The sequence below is a fragment of the Lissotriton vulgaris genome, chromosome 7 (assembly GCF_964263255.1).
Source record: "Lissotriton vulgaris chromosome 7, aLisVul1.2, whole genome shotgun sequence".
Classification (NCBI taxonomy): Eukaryota; Metazoa; Chordata; class Amphibia; order Caudata; family Salamandridae; genus Lissotriton; species Lissotriton vulgaris.
Window position 1 is genome coordinate 587723593 of NC_141695.1, and position 23943 is coordinate 587747535.

Sequence of the window (23943 nt, forward strand, 5' to 3'; positions counted from 1 at the left end):
AGACCATTACAGCCTTGCCAACCTTTTCAGGAGGGCACTCAATTTGTGTTTGGGCTGTGACTGTCACAGCCCTCCTATCCTGTTCAGGAAAGTCTGTCTGAGCCTGGGCAGTGGCTACCACTGCTCTTCCAACCTTTTCAGGGAGGAATGGTGCTTGGACTGGGGCTGTAGTTATTACTGCCCCACTAACCTTTCTGGGTAGGCCTATCATTCTGGAGTGAGTTTCTTGCTCCACCTCAGCCCATGCTGAGATTTCCAGGTCATTCCCCAGTAAGCAATCTACAGGTAGGGTGTCTGTCACTGCAACTCTCATGGGCCCTGTGACATTACCCCAGCTGAGCTCAATTACTGCCATGGGATGCCTTCTTTTCACTCCATGAACGTCTGTCACCTGATAAGTGAAACCAGGGGTCAGTTGAGCAGAGGGGACCAGATGGTCAATCACCATGGTGATGCTGGCCCCTGTGTCTCTGTATGCCTCAACTTTCTGACCATTGATAAGGGGCTCCTGTCTATACTTTCCCAAAATGTGGGAACCAGTAGTGAAGTTGGCAAACCCCAGGCCAGTCTCACAGACAAGAGTGTTGTTAGGGGACCTGGCTAGGCCATAGTCCTCCTGGTGTCCCAAAGTAATGCCCACCACATTCTTGGGGGCACTCCCACCACCTGGGGATTACCACTAGTGGTAACAGGAGGTCTGGGAGTATTACCTGGGGGTATATTTTCCTTATTGCTATTTTTAGGGCAACTGGCATCACTTTTGTAATGGCCCACCTGTTTACAGGTATGGCAATAAGGTTTCTTTTGGGTTTTGGGAGAAGTTGGGGACCCACCCTTTTCTTGAGGCTTGGTTGATTCCTTATTTTGGTCACCACCCTGGTTCTTAGGCCTGACCCTGGTCCTGACCCATTTGTCTGCCCTCTTACCCAATTCTTGTGGAGAGGTCAGATCAGAGTCTACCAGGTGCTGGTGTAATAACTGGTTCTGACAATTACTTAAGATTTGCTCCCTCATAATTAGATTGTACAATCCTTTAAAGTCAGTAACCTTACTACCCAGTAGCCAGCCTTCAAAAGCCTTAGTGGCACAATCAACAAAGTCAGTCCAATCCTGAGACTGAGTTTTCTGGGTGTCCCTGAACAGCATCCTGTACTGTTCAGTGGTTAAACCAAACCCATCAACCAGTGTATTCTTCAGGATTTGGTAATTGTTAGCATCCTCGGGGGGGCGCTAGAGGGCGCACTGCGAGATGGCTGACTTCTAAGTCGGCTCCGCCGGACGGGCGCGTCTCCTCGAAACCCTTGGCCCTGAATCTGTCCCGATTCCAGCGGAAAACGGCGAAATGGACGGCTGATGGACTCGCCTCCACACTGTGGCGACATCAGCCGGGAGAAGAACCGCACGCCGGAGAAATCGGCAAAACTTCTCACGGAACGGACCGGCTAACCAAAATGGCGGCGCGCGGCCGAGACGACCGCAGTTGAAACCAAGCGATGCCGCCCTTGGACGGCCACAGGACAAACCTCCTATCAACGCGCTAGCTGTGGGGCGCTAGAACCAGCGACTTTCAGGTACGATGTGCCTGTGCAACATGCAAGAATCTCGGCGGACAGTATGCGTTCCACGGCGGCCAAAATGGCGGCGGCGGTGAAACGCAAACTCGGCGACCCTGCGCCAGACGCTGCCAGCTCCCTGTATTGATGCACCAGCGCGACACCAGGCGCGGAAATACCACTTTGTGCAGCTACTGCGGCGCAGTAGGAGGAGAAACGGCTGGAGGTGAGCTGGGAAGAGCGCGAAAGTTGGAGGCTGCTTGTCGCTGCTGTGTGCTGACCCTGAAGGCGCGAACTAGACCCGCCATCGCACACGAGACCGCCCCACACGGCCAGGGAGGCACGGGGACACGGCAAACACCCTGCGTCATATGTACCGCCACGGGACACTCCTGCACAGCGCACTGGGCTGACCTGCACCACTGTCGGGCTCAGTACATGGCCTAATGAGTAGGACTTCAACGCGGAGGGCGATTGGAACACAGCTGCGTCGCACACGGACAACGACCAACCCAGCAATCCCAACGAGCCCGCTAGCCACTAGCCAAGCTGACCCCCCGGGTACGATGGGTAAGCCGGACAAGCAGCAATCGAAACTGCCCTTTGAAGCAAGGAAGCAAGCGACGAAACCGGGCGCTGCCCAAGACACTGACGGAGACCAGGTACTGGAAGAAGGCGCCGGCATGGAGGCAGTCCTGAGGGCTATCCAGCAGAGTCTACACGACATGAATGGCAAGATGGACAGTGTCGTGGCGCGAGTGGACTCTCTGTCTAACAAGCTGGAAAACCACGAGGGGAGACTGGTGGAGGCGGAGCGCAGGATCTCCTCAGTGGAGGATCACTCCAGAGACATCGCAAAAACACACAGCGCCTTGAAAGGACCCTGGAAACCCTGAAGGCGAAGGTGGAGGATCAGGAAGCGAGGTCTCACCGCAACAACGTGCGCATCTCGGGCCTGCCGGAATCCACCAACACGGGCAAGATGGAGACGTACGTGGAGAACATGCTGAAGGACATCTTTGGGGCTGGCAACTTCTCTGATGTCTTCCTGATCGAACGCGCCCATCGTTCTCTGGCCCCCACTCCGAAACCAGGAGCTACGCCTCGAATAATCATCGCCCGAGTACTCAACTACAGGGACAGGGACACTATACTCCGACTGGCGAGGGAAAAGGGCGCCATTACCCATCAGGGCAACTCGCTGGAATTTTACCCAGACCACACCATGGCAGTGCAGCAGGCCAGGAAGGAGTTTGCTCCAGTGAAGAAGAAACTTCGTGAGCTGGACATCGGATACGCGATGCTGTACCCTGCAAAACTTAAAGTCCTGACGGAAGGAAAGCCGGTGGTCCTCACGACGGTGCAAGCCGCGCAGGAATACGTCAAGACCCTCACCAAACGTCGGAAAAATCAGGAGAATGCGGACAGAATGAGCGACAACAACTGACAATGCGATGGCGCACTGTGTGTCTCTTTGGACTGCTTCAGCACTGTAGGCGGCGGACGACGGACACTACGATTTGGATGAAACACCGCGTGGCACGCCACGAGACTGGGGCTCCCACTGCCGACGGTCTCTGGATGGGAGTCGTGCTTGGCGGTAACGCAGTGAGTACTATGGGGGAATGTTGATGCAGAACCCGCACATGAGCATTGGGCCTCCACTGACTAATGACAAGTAACTAGCAAGATGTGCTACCTGCGGCCTTACTGTGAAACCCAGAGACACTGACATTGAGGGTGGTTGGCACTGCCTACGTGTTTTCCTGAACTTTGGAGGGGGGTAAGAAGAACGTTGATGGTCGCTAAGTGCCTGCGGGGGATCGGGGATGGGGAAGGGGGGATAGGGTATAACTGTTGACGATGTAATAGTATGCAAATCGCGCCCGTCCACATCCACTATGTGGATGGAGATGTGTGCTTCGGGCGGCACCCCCAGGAGGGTGTTCCCCACAAAAAGTTTACTCACAGTTCTGAAGTTCGGGGGGGAATGGCTTTGGCAAAGTTTGGGTGCTAAAGTGGGAGGTGGGGGGATGGAGAAGCTGATTGTAGTTACTGTGTTTGCACTGTGTCTGAGAAGCATTGCGACCTCTTTTGTTGCCTTCATTGCGAATGTTAAGAATGCACTGTTTCATAGGTGGCCACACAGATCACGCGGCGCACGATTTCGCCGGACCACGTGCTAATGGCGCGCTTTGACACACTCAACTTCATCACATGGAATGTCAGGGGGCTGGGGAACCCGAAAAAGAAAAGGCAAATGTTTGCGTACTTTGACAGGCTTAGGGTCGATGTGGCCTTCCTGCAAGAAACTCATATGGCACCCACTTCCACATGCAGGCTGGGGAACAAATGGGCAGAATCCACCACTGGCTCATACTACTCATCGTACTCCCGTGGCGTCAGCATTTTGGTCAAAAAAGGGACTAACTTCAAAATCACAGACACGCACACTGACACAGGGGGGCGCTATGTGATAGTGGTAGGCGAGACGAGACGCCATAAACTGGCTCTTGTGAATGTATATGGCCCGAACGTGGATGATGCAGGTTTTTTTGAAAGGTTATGGCACACTGTAGCTGAAGTACAAGCGGACAATGTTGTCTGGGGAGGGGACTTCAACGTCACACTCAGGGATGGGCTCGACAGGGCAGCGCACACACTTGAGCAACATACCACGGCGAGGGAAATGCTGCTGGACGCAATGTCTAATTTGCACGTCAGTGACCTGTGGAGGATACTACACCCGGGGGAACAGGTAGCCACACACATCAACGCTGCAAACAGGAGCTGGTCCAGATTGGACTTTTGGCTAGCCACTCAGGACGTCCTTACCTGGGTGGAGCAGATAACGCATCTCCCGAGAACACTGTCGGATCACAGTCCTGTGCTCCTACGGTTACGGATCCCACACTATGTGCCCCACCGCCCTACACCTGGCGCTTCAACGCGCAGGCCTTGCGCGATCCGCTGTATGTGGATACAGTCCAAACAGCGATCACCGACTACTTTGAACTAAATGCCCCCACCACGGAGGACCCGTGCCTCCTATGGGAAGCATTTAAAGCGACAATACGGGGCGTGTGCATTAACACGTCTGCTGGTATACTGAAAGATATCCATCACCAACTTAACAGGAGGGAGGAGATGCTCCGAGACCTGGAACAGCGCTACACGAACACTGGGGACACGGCACTACTAAGTGACATACAATCAATATTGTTAGAATACAACACGTTTGCTGATGACGAACTCAAATACATTTTCAAGAGAACAACGGCCAGGAGATATGGGGAAGGGGGTAGGCCGGGCAGGGCCCTAGCAGAGAAGATTTGCTCGGGAAGGGCGCCACAACATATAGCGACTATACGTACCAAACACGGCACACGCGCACATGACATGCCGACCATTATGGGCGAATTCAGGGAAACCAATGGGGCTCTATATGAGGCCAGAGCACAGGTGCCACGGGAGGAGATAGTGGAATACATGGCTGACGTGGAGATCGCCTGGTTGGCGGACGGGCACAGGGAATATTTAGCTAGGCCCCTCACGACACAAGAAGTCATTGACACTATCAAAAGACTCCCTAATGGCAAAGCACCGGGCCCGGATGGCTTCGTCATAGAATTCTATAAAACGTACGCTAGCACGCTAGCACCACATCTAGTGAATCTGTACGAGGCCGCGCATGAAGCCCAGACTCTGCCACCGTCCATGAGAGAGGCGTTGATTATCGCCATACTGAAACCTGGTAAAGACGAAGAACATTGCGACTCATACCGCCCTCTCTCATTGATTAACGTCGACACTAAGATCCTAGCCAGCATTCTAGCGGACCGACTGAAGCCACTAATGCCGCTGTTAATAAGACCAGACCAGGCAGGTTTCATCCCAGACCGGTCGACCACACACAACACTCGCACCCTTTTTGCTCTGGCGCACTACCTGGCCCCGGATATCAAAGCGGTTGCTGTCTTGCTGGACGCGGCTAAGGCATTCGATACGATTGACTGGCCGTTCCTGCACGCAGTCCTCCTCCGGATGGGGTTCCCCCCCTTATTCATTGGCTGGATCACGATGCTGTACTCGGGCCTGACGGCCCGCATACGGGTAAACAAACATCTATCATCCCCGATAGACATCGGACGTGGCACCAGACAAGGATGCCCTCTATCGCCTATGCTGTTTGCCCTCATACTGGAACCCTTGGCGTGTAAAATAAGACAGCACCACCACTATTCAGCTATTCAGTTACCTACGCGGCCCATACACATTGCCCTGTACACGGACGACATGGTCCTATATGTGAAAAACCCGGAGTCAAATCTCAACCCCCTAATGCGGGAATACATTAAATTCGGCCAATACTCGGATCTCCACATTAATTGGAGCAAGTCCCTCATACTCCCACTGACGGATGGCACCCAGCCCACGCCGCTGGATTATCCCCTGGAATGGCAGGAGGAGCCGACGAAATACCTAGGCGTCTGGTTCCACAGAGATCCAGAGCTAGTCATCCGCACCAACTATGGGAGAACCGTCTCTGCACTGGAGGACAAGGTCAAGAGATGGATTAGTCTGCCGCTCTCACTGGCAGACAGACTTGCCATTGTGAAGATGGTGCTCCTGCCCAAATTCTTATATCTTTTTAATAATATACCTATTAAGCCCCCGGCGGAGGTGTTCCGTAATATTAAATCTCTCATGCTCTCCTTAATCTGGGCGGGTAAGCAGGCTAGATTAGACTTGCAGACTCTGACACTCCCATACGCTAAAGGAGGTTTCAGGGTGCCAGACATCTACCTATACTATCAGTGCGCACAGGCGCAATACGCACATTACTGGTTCCACGAGATTCCTTTTTTAACGCACGTGGCTTTTGAGCATGGAGATGCTGACCCCATCCCACTAACGAGTATATTAACACACAAACGCCCCAGATTACACGAACATGATATCAACCCAGTGAACACCACGATAGAAGCATGGAGGACACTAAGTAAGATGGCACGTTGCACACCACTCTATGCACCGACACTCCCATTGGCTCACCACCCGGCACTGTCTGTCACGCAAGAACAGGTGGGGATGGACCTTCTTAAACGCGCTGGCATAGACACCCTTGGGGATTTGTACAGGGAAGGGCAATTTGTACCGCTGAATCAGCTAACATACATCCAGAATCCAACTCTGTTGTTTAGCTTCAACTACTATAGACTTCAGAGGGCGGTGAAGGAACACTTTGTGTCTTTCCCAGCAGAACCGCAAGCACTCGCACCACTGACACTCATGATCAACACCCCCTCAGCTGCACACTTGGTGTCTCGACTGTACCGCAGCGCGCAATCTAGCAATGGTGGTAACACTGCAAGAGCCAGGGAGAAATGGCAAGCGGCACTTGGGGAAGATCTCACGGAAGAGGAATGGGAGGCCTCCTGCATGCTTACGGGGATGCTGACACCTAACGGGAACCTTAGACTGATCCATTACAAATAGTTGCACCATATGTACCACACCCCTGCATGTCTACATAGATACGGTCTGAGAGACAACTCTAATTGCACTAGGTGCGGGCAGGAGCACGCGGATTTCATACACTTGGCATGGCACTGCGATGCGGTAGCACAATACTGGGATCAGGGGATACGGACACTCAACACTATGCTGGGGGCCCAATTGCCGTGTACTGCCAAAGTCTGTCTCCTGGGATTGGTGCCACACTTGCGAGCGAGACGGCGTAAACTTTGTGTGATTGCGCTATTGATGGCGAAGAGAAGAATATCCCTACATTGGAACAGTAAGCGAAAACCAAAAGTGAAAAACTGGCTGGAAGATTTGGCCTACTGTAGAGACACCTTAGTCACGTATGAGGAAGAGTTGCCTATGGGGTCCCGCCCCAGAGACTTTTGGGAGCCCTTCCAACAATATCTGGTGTCAGTGGCATCTGATGAAAATGAGGGCTGACCGCTCAACTGCTAAAGATTTATTGCCACTATGAGCTACACTTGGTGGGGCAATGAGGGGGGGAGAATGCTGTGACACAGTGCTTTGAGTTTTACAGGGGGTTATTGCTTTGTTGTTTGTAACGTCCCCCCTAGGTTATGGGGGCTTTTGTCGAAAATACCAAAAAATGTAAGACTGATCAGGCAAATGTACCATGCGGATGCACTGTCGAAACCATTGCCTACACTGCTACCGAATATGCGCCGCCGGACCTATGGTTGTCGGCTGATGGGCTGTGTATGGATAAGCTGATGATTTACTCCTGCGTACTTTGCACAGCCGGCCTTCTAAGGTTGTAGGCGAGATTGACTGTACTATTTCTATGACAATGCGCAATAAATGTCTTACCCAAAAAAAAAAAAAAAAAAATTGTTAGCATCCTCCACTCTAGTAGTGAGGAGCTTATCTCTACCTTTACCTTCAAAGGAGAGCCACAAGATAGCTGCCCACTGGCTCTGGGGAACACCCTGCACAGTGCAGGCCCTCTCCAAAGCAGTAATCCATTTGTGGATGTCATCCCCTTGTTTAAAGGGGGGCACTATCTTATTCAGGTGCTTTGTATCAAAACTCCTTTCCCTATTGCTAGGTATATTGCTGCCACCAGTGGGTTTTGACCCACTCAATTCTTTCTCTCTAGCAAAGGCAAGTCTTTCTTTGGCCAGGGCAAGTTCTTCCCTTTCAATCCTCAGATTGACTTCCCTTTCCTTGGCTTCATATATTCTCCTCTGAGGGGAGGTCATCCTCCTCAGAGCAGAGGCCTTAGAGCCATTGGTTTGAATGGATCTGTTAGAGCCTCTGGATAGAGACCTAACTCGTCCATTCCCAATGTTAAGCTGGCCTGAGAGGGGCCCCAGGGATCTCCTAGTACCATTCTCATGCCTGCTTAAGTTGTCCCTAGTTAGCTGACTAACTACTTCTGGACCTTTGTCTGCCTCATCCCCTGACAACTCATCCTCATCCTCATCCTCAGCATCATCTGCCTCCTGGAGGGGATGGTCATGGTTATCAAAGGGACCCTGTAAGGAGGGCATACTCCCATCTGGATTAGAAGGGTCTGAGTTACCAGCCCTCCTGGCATCATAAGTCTCTAAGAGACCAATCAGAAAGGGAATTGTGGGGTTAGACCCCTGTTTTAGTTTCCTGGAGGTACACACTTGTCTCATCTCCTGGAAGCTAAGAGCAGCATATCTGGTCCACTGACACAAGGGGAGACTCAGAGTTTCCTCCTTTGTCTGACATGCTGATTCTAGTGTGGTGTAAGTGATGCACCTACCTACACTATGTGTTTGCCTACTGATCCCTTGCTAAGAGTTGCAGCCAAGGTGTGCTAAGCCTTGAGGAGCTGCAACAGCTGGTTCAGTAGAACTCAGAGTATTCTAAGCTAAGTTATATGTACCTGAAGTACTTATGTGATCTTTCAACAAGATATTCTTAGGATACGTGTGGTAAAACAACAGCAAGCTCAATTCCCAACCGCTGCTCACCAATGTGAGAAGGTGGCCTGATATGCAGTGCTCACTATTCTAGTGATCACTATGTATCAGTCCAACAACCCTTATTGATAATTGGTTGTAAGTCAACCTTATAGACCAGCTATCCTAGTAGCGTGGATACGAGCAGTCTAAGGCTAAAGACTCGAGAGGGCGTGTTAAGCCAGCTGTTATACCACACATATACCCCTTGAACACCAAGTGAAAGGACACCACACAAGTGTTATGAAAATAAACAGTGTATTTATTAGAATCACAACAGCCCTGTACTCTTTATGAGGACAGGGTACTTAGCACAAAACAAAACTCTTACGAAAATACTTAAGTTAGCACAGTATATACAAATGCCCGAGGGGCACGGAAAACCATATACTCTGAAAGTGGAATGCGAAATTACTAGCAGGTAAGTACAGTACTAATAGGCTTTGGAATCGCTAGGAATTGACTATAGAATCGTTAGATTACTTCTAGGAGACCCAGGGGACTCGGGTGCAGAGTGTGCACTCTCACGCGTGATGCGGGACAAAGTCTATGGTAGCTAGTAAATGCAAAGTTAGTGTTCTCGGGCGAACCCGACCTGGTAGGAGGAAAACGAAAGTGGATTCTGACCCTTGGATAGTGAGGCTATGCTGGGGCACCGAAATGCCGAAGTTACCTAGCCCAGGGGCTGCAGCTGCATAGGTCTCAAAAGACGTCGGGAATCCTCGTAGACGGACCAGGAGCCTGGAAGAAAGATGCTGGCAGGCGACCAGTGAAGAGAGTTCGAAGTGATCCAAGCCTGGATCTTGAAGATAGATGACACCTGAAAGCAGAGGGGACCAAGTTCGTGACTACTAGCCAGTAGTCAGGTGGCACCAGGAGGGCACCGGATGGTAGTCACCTCGACTAGGTGGGTGGGCGACGCTGTGCTCTGCAGATCTCACGGACCAGGAGGCGTTGTCGGCGACCAGGATGGAGGAGCGAGCTGTCCCACGATGGATGAAGCTGTCGGCGCCGCTGGACCCAGGATTGGGCAACAAAGCCTTGGCTAATTGAAGCCCACGCGGTGGACCTAAAATGGCGTCTTGAGTGGACCAGGAGGGTCCGGGGTCCTCCTCTTTTGGAAGGGAGCAAGGGCCAGTCTGGAGCAACCAGACCAGCAGCAGTGATGTCGTCGGGCGTCGTTCAGAAGGCCACAAGCCAGCGGGCTAGTAGCCAAACAACGCGGTGAGCAGCAAAAAGCAGAAGGGCCCCACGCAGATCGTGGAGATGCTGGGAGGCTGTACTTCGGTGCTGGAGCTGCTCAGGGTCGGGGCTTCTCGGACCCCAAAGCGCTCACCAGAGGGTCACTCGGCGGGCGTGCTGTAAAGAAGTCGTGCAGTCTTGGCGATAGCCGGTCCCTCGAGGTCTCGTCGCACTCACGGTTCTCAGCTTGGCTGTAGAGGTGAGTAGAGGTCAGAGGTGCCAGGGAAGCTGGGTCTCGTCGAGCTGTGTCGTCGGATTCCTGAGGAAGGACTTGCAGCAGACCGCATTGTTCTTAAGATGGTGCCTGCGGATGCAGGGTGACTACTCCTTAGTCACAAGGGAGAATCTTGAAGAAGAAATCTTGAAGTCCTTTCGCAGAAAGTCGTGTCTTGATTCCAAAGATGATCTAATTTGAACAGGGGGCCCGCTCCTATCTTTATACTAAGAAAAGGGGCTGACCCGGTGACTAGGTCCTGCCTATGGGTGGGACTAGGAGGGGGGTGGTTACACCCCTCTCCCATGCCGGACTTTCCCCAGGCCAGGGGCTGGTGTGCCCCTGGAACTGGTTCTGGCCGGCCTATGCGTAGTGAGCACCGGGGTGCCACTCAGCAGTCACTGTAAATCCCTGCCTACCCAGGATACACAAAACCCTGTCTGGGATGGTGCTAGCACCGCCCCAGACAGGAAACCCTTTGTCCAAGCTCTCCTCGCTGGAAGGACTCCCAGCAGCAGGAGGTCAGACTCGTGTCTGTGGTGGCAGCATCCATTTTGTGGAGCTGAGGCTTCGTTTAACTTTAACCGGGGTTCACAGTTACATACATGTCGGGTCCCTCTAGAAGGGTGGAATGCTAACCCCGTCGCCAGAATTGGCGAGGGGTTAGTATTCCAATTCGTATGACACCTTACTCGACATGTTTTGATAAAGCAATACCAAAGATAGCATTTAACCGCGAGGATTATAATGCACTTAAGAGTATATGTTATGTTATGTTAGGGGAGTTCTTTTAGAGCGCACTGACATCGTGAGTTTCCTGGCGCTGATTGGGATTTCAGTGAGATAGCAGATAAAGATTAGCCAGATTGGGGAAAAAGCCAAGTTTTGAGAGATTTGCGAAAAAGAGTGAGTGAGTTAGCAGATTTGAGAGAGAGGGGAAAAGAGTTCCAAAGTGTAGGAGCAAGGTGTGAGAAACTCCGACCACCAACCCTCGCGAGTTTGAAGGAGGGGGTGGCAAGGAGATGAAGATGGGAAGATCTAAGATTGCGAGAGGGGCAGTATGGAGTGATGAGGGATTTCAGGAACCTAGGGGAGGGGCCGGTCAGAGATTTGAATACTATGCAGCCGATTTTAAAGGCTGCCCTGAGATTGACCGGGAGCCAGTGCAATTTGGCAAGGAGAGGCTTGGCCGACTGCCATTTTGGAATCCTGAAGACCAGTCGTGCCGCTTGGTTCTGAGCGATCTGCAGCCTATAGAGCAAGGTTTTGGGCAGACCGTGATATAAGGAATTTGAGAAGTCCAAGCGGGAAAGGACCAAGGCCAGGGTGACTTGGAGCAGAACTTCGGGGGACAGGAGATAAGCGACCTTCCTGATCCTGCGAAGCTGGTGCATACAGGAGGAGACCACCGCCCCCACCTGGGCTTTGAGTGAGAGTTCGGAGTCGATGATAACTCCCAGACTCTTTACGGATGCCACAGGGGCAGGGGGGGGGCCAAGCCCTGTGGGCCAGAAGTGAGGGCCCCAATGGATGGAGCTCTTGCCTGGAAGAAGGAGCTCCGTCTTTCCAGGGTTCAATTTGAGCTGGTTTTGACTCATCCAGAGGAGAATGTGAGACATGACAGCATGAAAGTTAGAGACAGCGGAGGGGGTGGAGAGAGGGAAGATGAGTTGTAGGTCGTCAGCGTAGTTGAAGACGGTGACGTCCCACTGCCTCAGAGAGAGAAGGAGGGGGCGAAGATAAAGATTGAAAAGAAGGGGGGACAGAGAAGAGCCTTGAGGGACACCGCAGGTGGAAGGTACTTTGGGTCCACGGAAAGTACCCAGACTGACCGACTGAGACCTGCCGGCCAGAAAGGAGTGGACCCAAGCCAACGCCGGGCCCTGGATGGTATGCGTTATCATGGAACAGCTATTAGGACTTGGTTCGGCAAGCTGCAGACAGGCTCAGCTCATGCCAGAGCACCATCTCACACGATTCCAAGCACTCTGCCTTCAGGATTGTCAAGGCCTGCCATAGGAGTGACTGATAGGAATCTGTGTGTCCATTTTTAGGGTTAGCTATAGGTATACTATATCTACAGCAAAGGGTGATTACACGACTTTGCCCCAGCTGTCATGCAGCCAGTTGTGTCAAATTTAGGAGGCCAGCCAGGGGTGGCATAATACATGCTTCAGCCCCTGGTAGGCCCTGGGTACACCTATGCCCTGAGTTACAGGGTCTGATAAGGTGGCCCAGTACCAATTGGAAATGCACCTAGGGTACATGGAATCCATTTTACAGAGAGAGCAGTAGGCCTGGGGTCCTGATTGGCAGGGTCCCAGGCCAACTATGTCGTAAACCAGCTAAAACACAGGGCAAAAAGTTGGGGGCAACCATAGTCAGGAGGTACCTTCCTACAGATGATGTCCCCAGGGCCAGTGGATGTCAAGGGGTGAGGGCCTCATGCCCCCTCCCCCAAAAATGTTTCAGCACCAGGGATGGGGTTCCTAGGTCCCATTGAATGCTGAGGCAGGGGCTCCATGCCCAATCCCCCAAAAAGAAATAGCCACAGGGGATAGAGTCACCAGTGTCCTTTAAGGCTCTGATCCAGCGCTCCTATAGAAAAACTGTCTCACATGCGCTACCTATCACCTCAATACTCACCATTATTCATGAATCACTTATACAGGCCCATAATACCAATGAGACAATTTTTGAGCAACTGAATCTAGTGGTATGATTTATGAAACTATTCACATGATATTTACAATACTATATACAACTGCAGTTTATCATCTTTACCATGGATTTAAGCATTTGTCATTTATTAAATCAGACCACTTAAGGGGATTGGATCAACTGATAGTAACTAGACCATGAATAAACAAGACCAGCTTGTCTCTTATAATCTAATTTTTATTAACTTTATTCTTCATAAAGAAAGAGCATTTACGTTTTTAAATCTTTATTTTATAAGCAAATAAGAAAGCAGCATTTTATTAGGAAATGAATTAATGAACTGACATTATTAAAGCAAGATCAGAAACATGAAATATTAGCAATTAACAGTTTCCATACCCTAAATCTATTTCCCTGTCTATTTCTCACTTCACCTGAAAAGGAAAATATCATTTAAAAGTCTGCTGTCCTTACGTGCGCCAAAAGTCCAACAGCACGTCACATCATTCAGGAATCGGGAAGCAAGAGAGTTTTTCCCTGACCCAAGTGTCAAGTTTTATACCTTTTTCTCTGGCTAAACTTTCTACATTTCACATTCTTTCGAGCGAGACCAAGCTCCTCATTGGCTGTCCGGTGTCAGACCACGATAAAGTAAATTACATCATCTCCGATCCTCGACCACGTCCAGGCTTCACATAAGCCCTATTGTCTTTCATTTCCACAATATTTGGCTTCCTCAAAAGAGTAACTTTTCTTCGAGTCTTGTACTTTTCACTTCCTAATCTTGGCAGACTTTTACAAATCCTGTCATTGAAGCTTATTCTTCATGTGCACGTTCAACTTGACCCAAAACTATTTTTCAATTAATAATGTCAGTGCAGCAAAAATCCTCACAGCTGCGTACGTGCCAATACTTCACTCTGGACAAGGTTTCACGTCTGCTGTGCTGTCAGCCATGTTTCTGTGCCACCTTTTAGGCCTCACTTTGGAAACTATTATTAAACAAACACAAGACATCAATTAATTAAAGAATTGAGATCCATTCTGTCACCCTCCTCCTTTACTAATTAACCCTGTTAATTGTGTTACCTAGCAGAAGCACAGTCAGGCAGCTTTATATTTACTCTTCCTTCAGGAACTGCAAAAACTCCATGAGCTTTTGTCACAGAAAGACATAACATAAGCACACATAATAAACACATGCCATTAGTTAAACAGCCGCATTTAATACTGATAAAAACAATAGACAAGGTTAGTTTATTATTTTCTTCTTTGCGTTTGCAACACAAAGCACATTAGTATATCCCGCGTGTACTGATGTTTAAATTTTTAAACTAAGTTGATTAACCACATGCTTATTAGTTTGATTATTCATTATGGGAGATTAACTTCACAGGTTAGAACAAAATTTTGTTCTTCACCTTGCTCCATCAACTCCCTCATCTGGTGATTTCAAAATCACCAAACAATACCCAAAATTTATACATTTTCAACCCTTGAACATGTTTAGGACTTTCTTAATATTAGTATTTCTTAACTTTAGATTCATCTGTTTTTCTGCATTTTTCATATTGAGTTCTCCGAAATTCTTCTAATTCTATTTCTTTTTCTTTTTCTTTTCTGAGTTTGTAAATTCTCTTCTTTTCTATTAAGTTTTTTCTTCTCTTGTGTATCATGCAACTAATTTTCAACAAAAGTGTTATTATAGCTATGATTATTAAAGGAAAAACTATTTTACCTATAATTGAACTACCAATCTCTTGAAACCAGCGTTTAATTGTTGCAAATCTTTTACCCAAACGTTCTGAAAAACTTTCATCTTCTAAGGGTACTATTTCATTGTGTAACTCAGTAATCTTTATGTACATTTCTATATATGGCCGGGATGCCCGTCACCCCCTCCTAACACAATCCCCAAGGATGGGAAGTCGGACGCAGGCTTGAACTTTTGGAAGGCGGGAGGGAGTCACCCTCCCGGCCGTATTTATTAAAATATGAAACAAAATTTAAAACATTAAATAAAAGTTTCATAATCATGTACAATTTTACATTTATTACATTTCTATGAAGACATGTTCTTTGGCTAACCTTAACAGATCTCTAATACAAAGGTTTCCTAGCCGAGTCTAACATCCTGCAAATGCATACATTCTAAATTAAAATTGTACATCCTAGCATTAAGGGCCAACGGCAAGGTCTTAACCGGTGTCAGATCCCTACTACCAAAACTCTCGCCCTCACGGTGTGAGTGGCGCATGCGCAGAGGACTCTACCCTCATTGCCAACTGTAATTTCCCTTGTCGTGGTGGGGGCCCCCTTTCCACTCGACGCCATCTTAAAGGTCGTCCGAGTTCCCGTGTGAGGTATCTGTAGGAAGGACAGCGTGGACTCCCCCCCATCCCCACACTATCTATCCGCCGTCGCGGATATCCGGCCCCCGGGAAATTAGTAGGAGGGGCATATAGCCGCCTCCTCCCCTGGGAGGGGCCTATGGCCGTCTCCCCTTAGGCGACCCATCCTTAGTGGGTGCCGCCTCCCCGTGGGAGGGGCCAATGGCCGCCTCCCCCCGGGCGCTCCCATCCATTCTGGGTGGCGCCCCCCTCTAGGGACCTTGAAATTACTGCTCACCGATCATGACCTTACCGCCCGACCAAAAAATAAATACGACAGTTGTTCACCTACTAAGGAAGGCAAAAATTCAACATGCCTAATTGTATCAAGACTGTTTACTCCTAAAAAGAAAAAACAGTATCCTACAGACAGAAGTCACATCCTTAACCTAAACATTCCTTTACTTTTCTACAACGGAAAAAAGGGGCTAACTCAGCAAAACTTTATTACAAAACAAACATTGCCATAAGGGGCTGGTGGGTGGGTCAAAATTGCTGCGTGTTCCGTCGAGGGCTCACGAGCAACGAGTGGGTGCAGCCTTCAGAGCACAGGAACAAGAGGACGCTTCTTTGGATTCCCGCTCTATTTATTCTTCTGCGGGAGGGCGTGTACCCTCCTCCGGTACGCCTACTGGGCGTGGTCATCGGTGTAAGTGTCTAGGACAACCCCTCCTGGGCGGGAAAAGGTGCGCCCCGGCTACGCCGCTTCGGGCATACCAGCCGAGACACGCCCCCCCGCCCAAAATGGTTTCCCCGGAGGATCGGGGCACCCAACCATACGTTCGGGGGGACCGAGTGGTCACCCCTTTCCATATGGCCGGGATGCCCGTCACCCCCTCCCAACACAATCCCAAAGGATGGGAAGTCGGACGCAGGCTTGAACTTTTGGAAGGCGGGAGGGAGTCACCCTCCCAGCCGTAATTATTAAAATATGAAACAAAATTTAAAACATTAAATAAAAGTTTCATAATCATGTACAATTTTACATTTATTACATTTCGATGAAGACATGTTCTTTGGCTAACCTTAACAGATCTCTAATACAAAGGTTTCCTAGCCGAGTCTAACATCCTGCAAATGCATACATTCTAAATTAAAATTGTACATCCTAGCATTAAGGGCCAACGGCAAGGTCTTAACCGGTGTCAGATCCCTACTACCAAAACTCTCGCCCTCACGGTGTGAGTGGCGCATGCGCAGAGGACTCTACCCTCATTGCCAACTGTAATTTCCCTTGTCGTGGTGGGGGCCCCCTTTCCACTCGACGCCATCTTAAAGGTCGTCCGAGTTCCCGTGTGAGGTATCTGTAGGAAGGACAGCGTGGACTCCCCCCCATCCCCACACTCTCTATCCGCCGTCGCGGATATCCGGCCCCCGGGAAATTAGTAGGAGGGGCATATAGCCGCCTCCTCCCCTGGGAGGGGCCTATGGCCGTCTCCCCTTAGGCGACCCATCCTTAGTGGGTGCCGCCTCCCCGTGGGAGGGGCCAATGGCCGCCTCCCCCTGGGCGCTCCCATCCATTCTGGGTGGCGCCCCCCTCTAGGGACCTTGAAATTACTGCTCACCGATCATGACCTTACCCCACAGGCCGGATAGTTGACCGACTATCCGGCCCCCCCAAGTCCTCCTAAAGGTCATGCTTCCTCAAACCCCTTAGCCATGCTATGAAGTCTCCTATGAGTAAATCATTCCCCTCCCGGGACAGGTGAACCCCATCATTCAGATACATGTGATCACCCCGAATACACCGATGAGGAATGCTATGCAACTGCGCAGAGCGAAACAATCTACCAATTTTATTGTTTACCCTCTTCAACGAATGGTTCAGTGCTGACACCGAAAGGCCCCCCCCGCCATACCTTCCTGGGAATCATGTGGGACCAGGCAATCGTGCACCCCGGGATTCTTTTCGCCAACCAGCTGACAGCAGACAAAACTTGTTCAAACAACACTCGTCTACCCAGTGTCACCAAGTCATTGCCCCCCAGGTGTACTATGACTACAGATGGCGGTGACCTTTGCCGCCCTAAGAGACCCTCAACAAATTACTCAAATTGGTCAAAACAGAGCCCGCCCTTCCCATGGAAGGCCACTCTGTACCCGTATTCCTCAGCTGCATGAGTCGCGTCACCTGCTTTGAATACGTCCCCGGCACGCCTCACGTAGGAGTGGCCCACGACCCATACCACTCTCTCTCTAGACGGTGATCCATGACCGCTGGTCTCCTGGTACTGGGTCGACTGCAAATTCCGCCCCGCGTGACAGGATCGCGAAACTGTAATTAAAACAAAAGACAAGAAGCGTGAGTGCATGTCAATTGATCTTTACAACATGTGCAATCGCACATACCGTTTGAAGCAATTCGAGGACCATCGCCCCAACTGTTTCACTTCGTCCGCACTCTGACCCCTGGTTGTAGCCTCCGTAGCAGCCCCTATCCTAAAGGAGTGGGTCCCAAAATCGCACAGGTCCATGCCCGCCGCAGCGATTGTGAGTGCTAGCACCCTCTGGAACTGAAACCTCGTCAGTGGGGTGCCATCCTTGTGCCTCAGCAAACTCCCCCCGCATGTAGCCGCCCTTAGTGCCAAGTATTCCTCTATACACATTATCGGGCACGTGGGGGACCCTCGCGCGCGCTGCACAACAATATTATTTCCCATAGCCCCTTGGTCGGTCTTGGACCTGGCTATCGTGACCACCATCGAATCACCCCTAATTTGGACGTGATCACTGCACAAGCCTCCCTCAACGTCTTTCTTATTCCTTGCGACCAGTTCGCTCACCCGCATAGCCCCATGGAACGCTAATGTGAAAGCTGCCCGGAACAGAACTGCTTCGAATTGGGAGGAGCATGTCTCGTCTAGTTTCGCTATGAGTAGGGACAACCTATCTAAGCCAATCGGGCGCCTTTCATCTTGCTTGCGACCCTCGAGGCGCTGCCAGCCGCGAAGGGCTTTTTTCACCAAAAAGGAACCCGTTGGGTCTTTTATGCCATGCACCTGCGCCATGAATGAAATGGCCGCCCTATGCCTATTGGCCGTCGCCGCTGATTGGCCTTCCCTGTGCAGTGCTACCAGGAACCTCAGGAAGGATTCCTCCTGACCCCAGCTCTGATTCCCTGTCGAACCCAAAAATGTGCAATAGGAACTAAACACTCCTTCGTATGCCTTCCTTGTCCTGGGGGCTAAGCTTGCTGCCACGAGGTCTTGTAATCCGGGGCACCGATTAGCCAAAGTGCTTCGGGGAATGGTGCCGCCACTAGGTCCGCTGTAGGTAGATAACCCCTGAACGCCTGCATATGTGAACGAGAGAGTGCATCAGCCGCATGATTCAGTACACCCGGCACATGTTTCGCCCTGAACTGTACATTCAGTCTCATGCAAAGCAGCACAACTTCTTTCAACAATCTCAAGATCCATTTGCAGCGTGCTGCCTGTTGGTTAATGCATTCGACAACAGTCATATTATCAGACCAAAACACCACTGAGCGGTCTCTGAAATCGTCTGGCCATGCCATCAGAGCAACCAAAATGGGGAATAGCTCCAGGAACCCAATGTTACTTGTGAGACCGCTGGAGTGCCACCACGCCGGCCATGTTTGCGCCGACCATCGATTACCAAAAATGGCGCCAAATCCCACGCTCCCCGCCGAGTCAGTCCACAGACCTAGCTCATCTGAAGACGCTGGCGGCTTGTTCCACACTACTCGACCATTGAAGTCCGCCAGAAATGCCAACCAAATGCGCATATCCTGGCGAACCTCTGCAGACAGTCTCGTACGGTGGTGTCCTTCTTTGAGACCAACCATAGCTTGTGCGATAGAGCGTGAGAAGGGGCGGGCCATTGGTATCACTCTCAAGGCAAAGTTAAGCTGACCCACTGTTTGCTGCAACTGGTGCAGGGTCACTTTCTCCTTACCAAGGCATAGCTTCAGGGAAGCCCTAAATTTGGCCACCTTTCCCATCGGCAAACGGAAACATCCCTCCACAGAATCGAGCTCAATTCCCAGAAACTCCAGAGAAGTAGATGGTCCAACCGTCTTACCTGGTGCCAATGGGACTCCAAACTCCCTCATGAGGATGCAGAAATCGTGCAGCGCCTGCGCACATTTCGTATCGCCGGCTGCTCCCAAAAACAGGAAGTCATCGAGATAATGCATAACATGCCTATGCCCTGTGGCCTCGGTGAATGCCCACTCTAAAAAACAACTGAACATTTCAAAATAGGCACAAGAAATGGAGCAACCCATAAGCATGCATTTATCCATGTAATAACTCCCTTGGAATGCAAAACCTAGCAAACGCTGATCCTGCGGGTGTACCGGGAGCAACCGGAACGCCGACTCGATATCTGATTTCGCCATCAGCGCCCCGGGGCCCAGGCGATTCAGCATGGCCACGGCCTCATCGAATGATGCGTACCGCACCGAACAGACTTCTGGGTCAATGGCCTCGTTCACCGAGGAACCTCTTGGAGCAGACAGGTTATGAATAAGCCTAAACTCCCCTGGGTCTTTCTTCGGGACAACCCCTAACGGGGAACAGATGAAATCCGCCACCAGTGGGCGATGAAAAGGCCCTGCCACTCGCCCTAAGCTGACTTCTTTTGCAATTTTTCTCTCTACCACACTTGGATTATGTTGGGCCGATAACTGGTTTTTACAAAAGGAGTCCCCTCGAAAATCCCCCGCCGGGATGTGGAAGCCGTGCAAGAATCCCTTCCTCAACACCCCAGCGGAGACATGATCAGGGTTTTTGTTTAACCAAGGAGTCATAGCCATGAGATCAACGGGTGTAGGCAATTGGTCACAACGTTCTACCTTACTCCTGCTTGGACCCTCCCTTTCCTCCCGCCCGGTTATTTTTTGATCTACATGAACTCTCCGGGTGTGAGGAATTCCCACAGCCCGCACACACATGCTTGAACCTACATGTTCCTTGCGGTCTGTTACAGTTGCCTCGATTGAAGCCCCAACAGACCCCCCGCTTGCCGCCATTCCCGCCGGTTTTTGGCTGGTGATCGACACCGGCGCCTGCTCGAAAGGGCACCGCGGGCTTTTGGTGGAAGACCCCCGACCCACTCCCGCCCGGCGAGGATGTACCTGCCGCCCCCGGCAGCGGCAGGAGCTGCTTATGCCATGAGACCGAGTCGAGGCAGTCCCATGTCAGAGAGGCATCATATTCTTTCGCTTTTCGGAATTTCATGTCATAACCTTTCCATTCCTCTCCCTCATACATTGCATAAAAATCCATAATACGAGTTTGATAGCAAGACAGTTCAGTTAACACCTCGGGTTTACGTTCCCCCATAACTGCAGTAAATATTGCAAAGGCCTTCGCCCAATTCGTTATCGTTTCATCCACCCTGAATTCCGCCATCTTGGCGCGCCACACGCTCGGGTGCCACAAATCTTTCTGGGTTTTAGCATATTCCATCTCGCGATGGTCAGTTAATAATGAAAACATATTGACTATTGACATATTTGTCTCCCCATATTAACTCTTTTGTGGCCATAGGGATGTGCTGTGCCACCCTCTCCCGCCTTGAGGGTAATGAGCCCTCCCCCGCCATTGGCAAAGCGAGCTTACCCGGTTCGGTCGTTGTTCCCGCCGTTTTCTCGAGACCAACTGCAGGTCCTACCGGTGTCACCTGTGGGGAAACAAGAGGAAGATTCGCCTTTGCGGCATCTCTCGACTGCCGCAATTGCTGGATTAGTAGCTTGGCCTCTTCGGCCGTGTCTCCGGGCGCCTTGGCACCCCCTGCCTTTTTATTGAGCCATGCGGCCAACTGGGTGGCCAATTCAGGAGGCATATCTTCATCGTTAGCGGGGGTAATCACTACCGGGATCGGTTTACCCTCGTCTGGGATTGGTACCGGGTTGTCTGCCGGTGTGACAGGGGTGGCCGGGGTACCTCTGGGACCGGAACCTCCCCTGAAACCGCCCTCTTCTTGACCCGCTTCCCTCTACCCTCGGGGACGATTCCCGGCAAGGCCGGGCCTATTACCTTCTTAGGGTTACCAGGATTGCTCAGTGCAGCCAGTTGTTTTTTGCCCTCCGCCAAACCTCGACCGATCGATGGGACTTGTCCGAGTTTCCGCTCCATGCAAGCCATCCGGTTCGCCAACAGGCGTAGCACCTTATCCGTCTCGGAATCCTTTCCTGCTTTCTTGCCAGCCATGGTTTCGAGTATTCTGCTCCTAGTCGATCCACGAGGTCCTGGACTCTCCGACTCCAAATAACTGAAAGAGAAACAACAAGATTACAAGTTCTCAAAATTGCTGCTTGTTCCGTCGAGGGCTCACGAGCAACGAGTGAGTGCAGCCTTCAGAGCACAGGAACAAGAGGACGCTTCTTCGGATTCCCGCTCTATTTATTCTTCTGCGGGAGGGCGTGTACCCTCCTCCGGTACGCCTACTGGGCGTGGTCATCGGTGTAGGTGTCTAGGACAACCCCTCCTGGGCGGGAAAAGGCACGCCCCGGCTACGCCGCTTCGGGCATACCAGCCGAGACACGCCCCCCGCCCAAAATGGTTTCCCGGGAGGATCGGGGCACCCAACCATACGTTCGGGGGGACCGAGTGGTCGCCCCTTTCCATTCTGACTCTTATCAGGTATGTATGTGCAACAATGTTGAACATGTAATATTCCACAGACTCCACCTTCTTTTGCTAGCAAAATGTCTAAGACAAGACGATTTTGCCTTACCATGGTTCTCATGGCAACAAGTTCTGTGTCTACTAATTGAAATCCACTTGCAGTGTCTGTTGACAATCTATCAACAATTGTGGACATTTTTCTAATTTTGTTTGCATTCAGGGTTATTCCTACCATAGGTATTAATGCACCAAATATATCTCCCATTATTTCTGAAAAGCTTTCCCTTCTAAATCTACTCAAGTGATTACCAATTTCAAAGGAGCCCTTTGCATTTCTATCTACATGAAACATTTTTGGAAAAACTAAACCTATGAAACACATTCCCATACCAGTGGTCTGCGAGACGGTAATAAGCTTTATCCCCACAAATAAAATAAATTCCAGGTAAAATTGGATCTTTGCCTCCTTTAAATCCCCAACCCCCTACAATACGATAAGTGTCTTCACATTGACTTGCACCTACAAAATAATTATGAAACATGGTATTATCTTTTCTTATACAACATTTTCCACCAACAGGTTTATCTATGTGAATTGCAACATTTTCATTTCTAACATTAAGCTTTTCATCTTCCATCTGCCAAAATTTAGACTTAGTCTGTTTCGACATTTCATTTCGCTTGTAAATTGCCCTTCTCTCTTCCACCATATTTAAAAACGTTTTCTCTTCTGTTCTCAATTTAAATGTTAGATTATTTCTAAAAGCATACTCATATGTAAGTTCACTAGTCACTAAGAAAAATTCCCTCATCTGTTTAGCATATTTCACTTTATTCAAGCTTTCTACAATTTTTAAATTTGCAAAAATCTCATCAAAGTCTGAATAATAGTATTCTAGACGTCCAGTTTTATAAAACAAACTAGCTATTACACTACATGTTATACCATAAGTAAGAGGAAGCATATTGTAAGTAACGCCCTCAGACAAGGAAGTTGGCAATTTCACACAAACATAGCAATCTTTTGCGTTCATCACCTTAACATATTCAGATAAAAGTCTTGAAAAGGTATTTCTAGAAAAATCTCCCACAGATCTATCCTGATGTATCTCTGGTTTATGTACAATAACTTTATCAGGGTCATCAATTTTGTCATGATTGACCACAACTTTACTAGTCATGTTAACTTTATACATCTCTTTATCTATTCCAAAAGGAAAAATGACAGCTAAAATTAACCAAACTAAAATTATCAAAATTACACATATTAACGACAATTTGCAACATCTTTTGAGAATTGAGCATCTCGAATTATTATTATAAGAAGGCATCTTTACTTAAAAATAAAAAATAGGGGGCGTGGCCAAGATGGCGGGGTGAGCGGACGCTTCTTCCCGCAGCTCCTCCGGCCCGACTAGGCCCGAGCCCTTTTTCGTCAGCTTCTCTCCCCCCGCTGAAGCTCAGCGGCCGAGGGACGGGTGGCGGAGACCCTGGGGCACATATTGGTGCAACTTTGGCCCCGAACACTCCGGCGGAGGCACGCTTAGAGACCGATAACCGGACTGCGGAGCGCCTCGGAGCGGAGCGCTGGCCGGGAGGCTTGGATGGACCCTGATGCTGGTGTCTGGTGGCCTGGAGCGGAATTCGCCTGTATACCCGCATCAAACTGTGCCCGATTGGGAACGCCGGATGGCTAGCTGCCGCGAGATGTCGCAAAGGGTGGACCCTATTGTGTGATCGGGGTGGCACTTGGATCTGCAGCGGTGACTTGCTACATTGTGTGAGCCCCAACCTCGTTGCCAGTTTGTG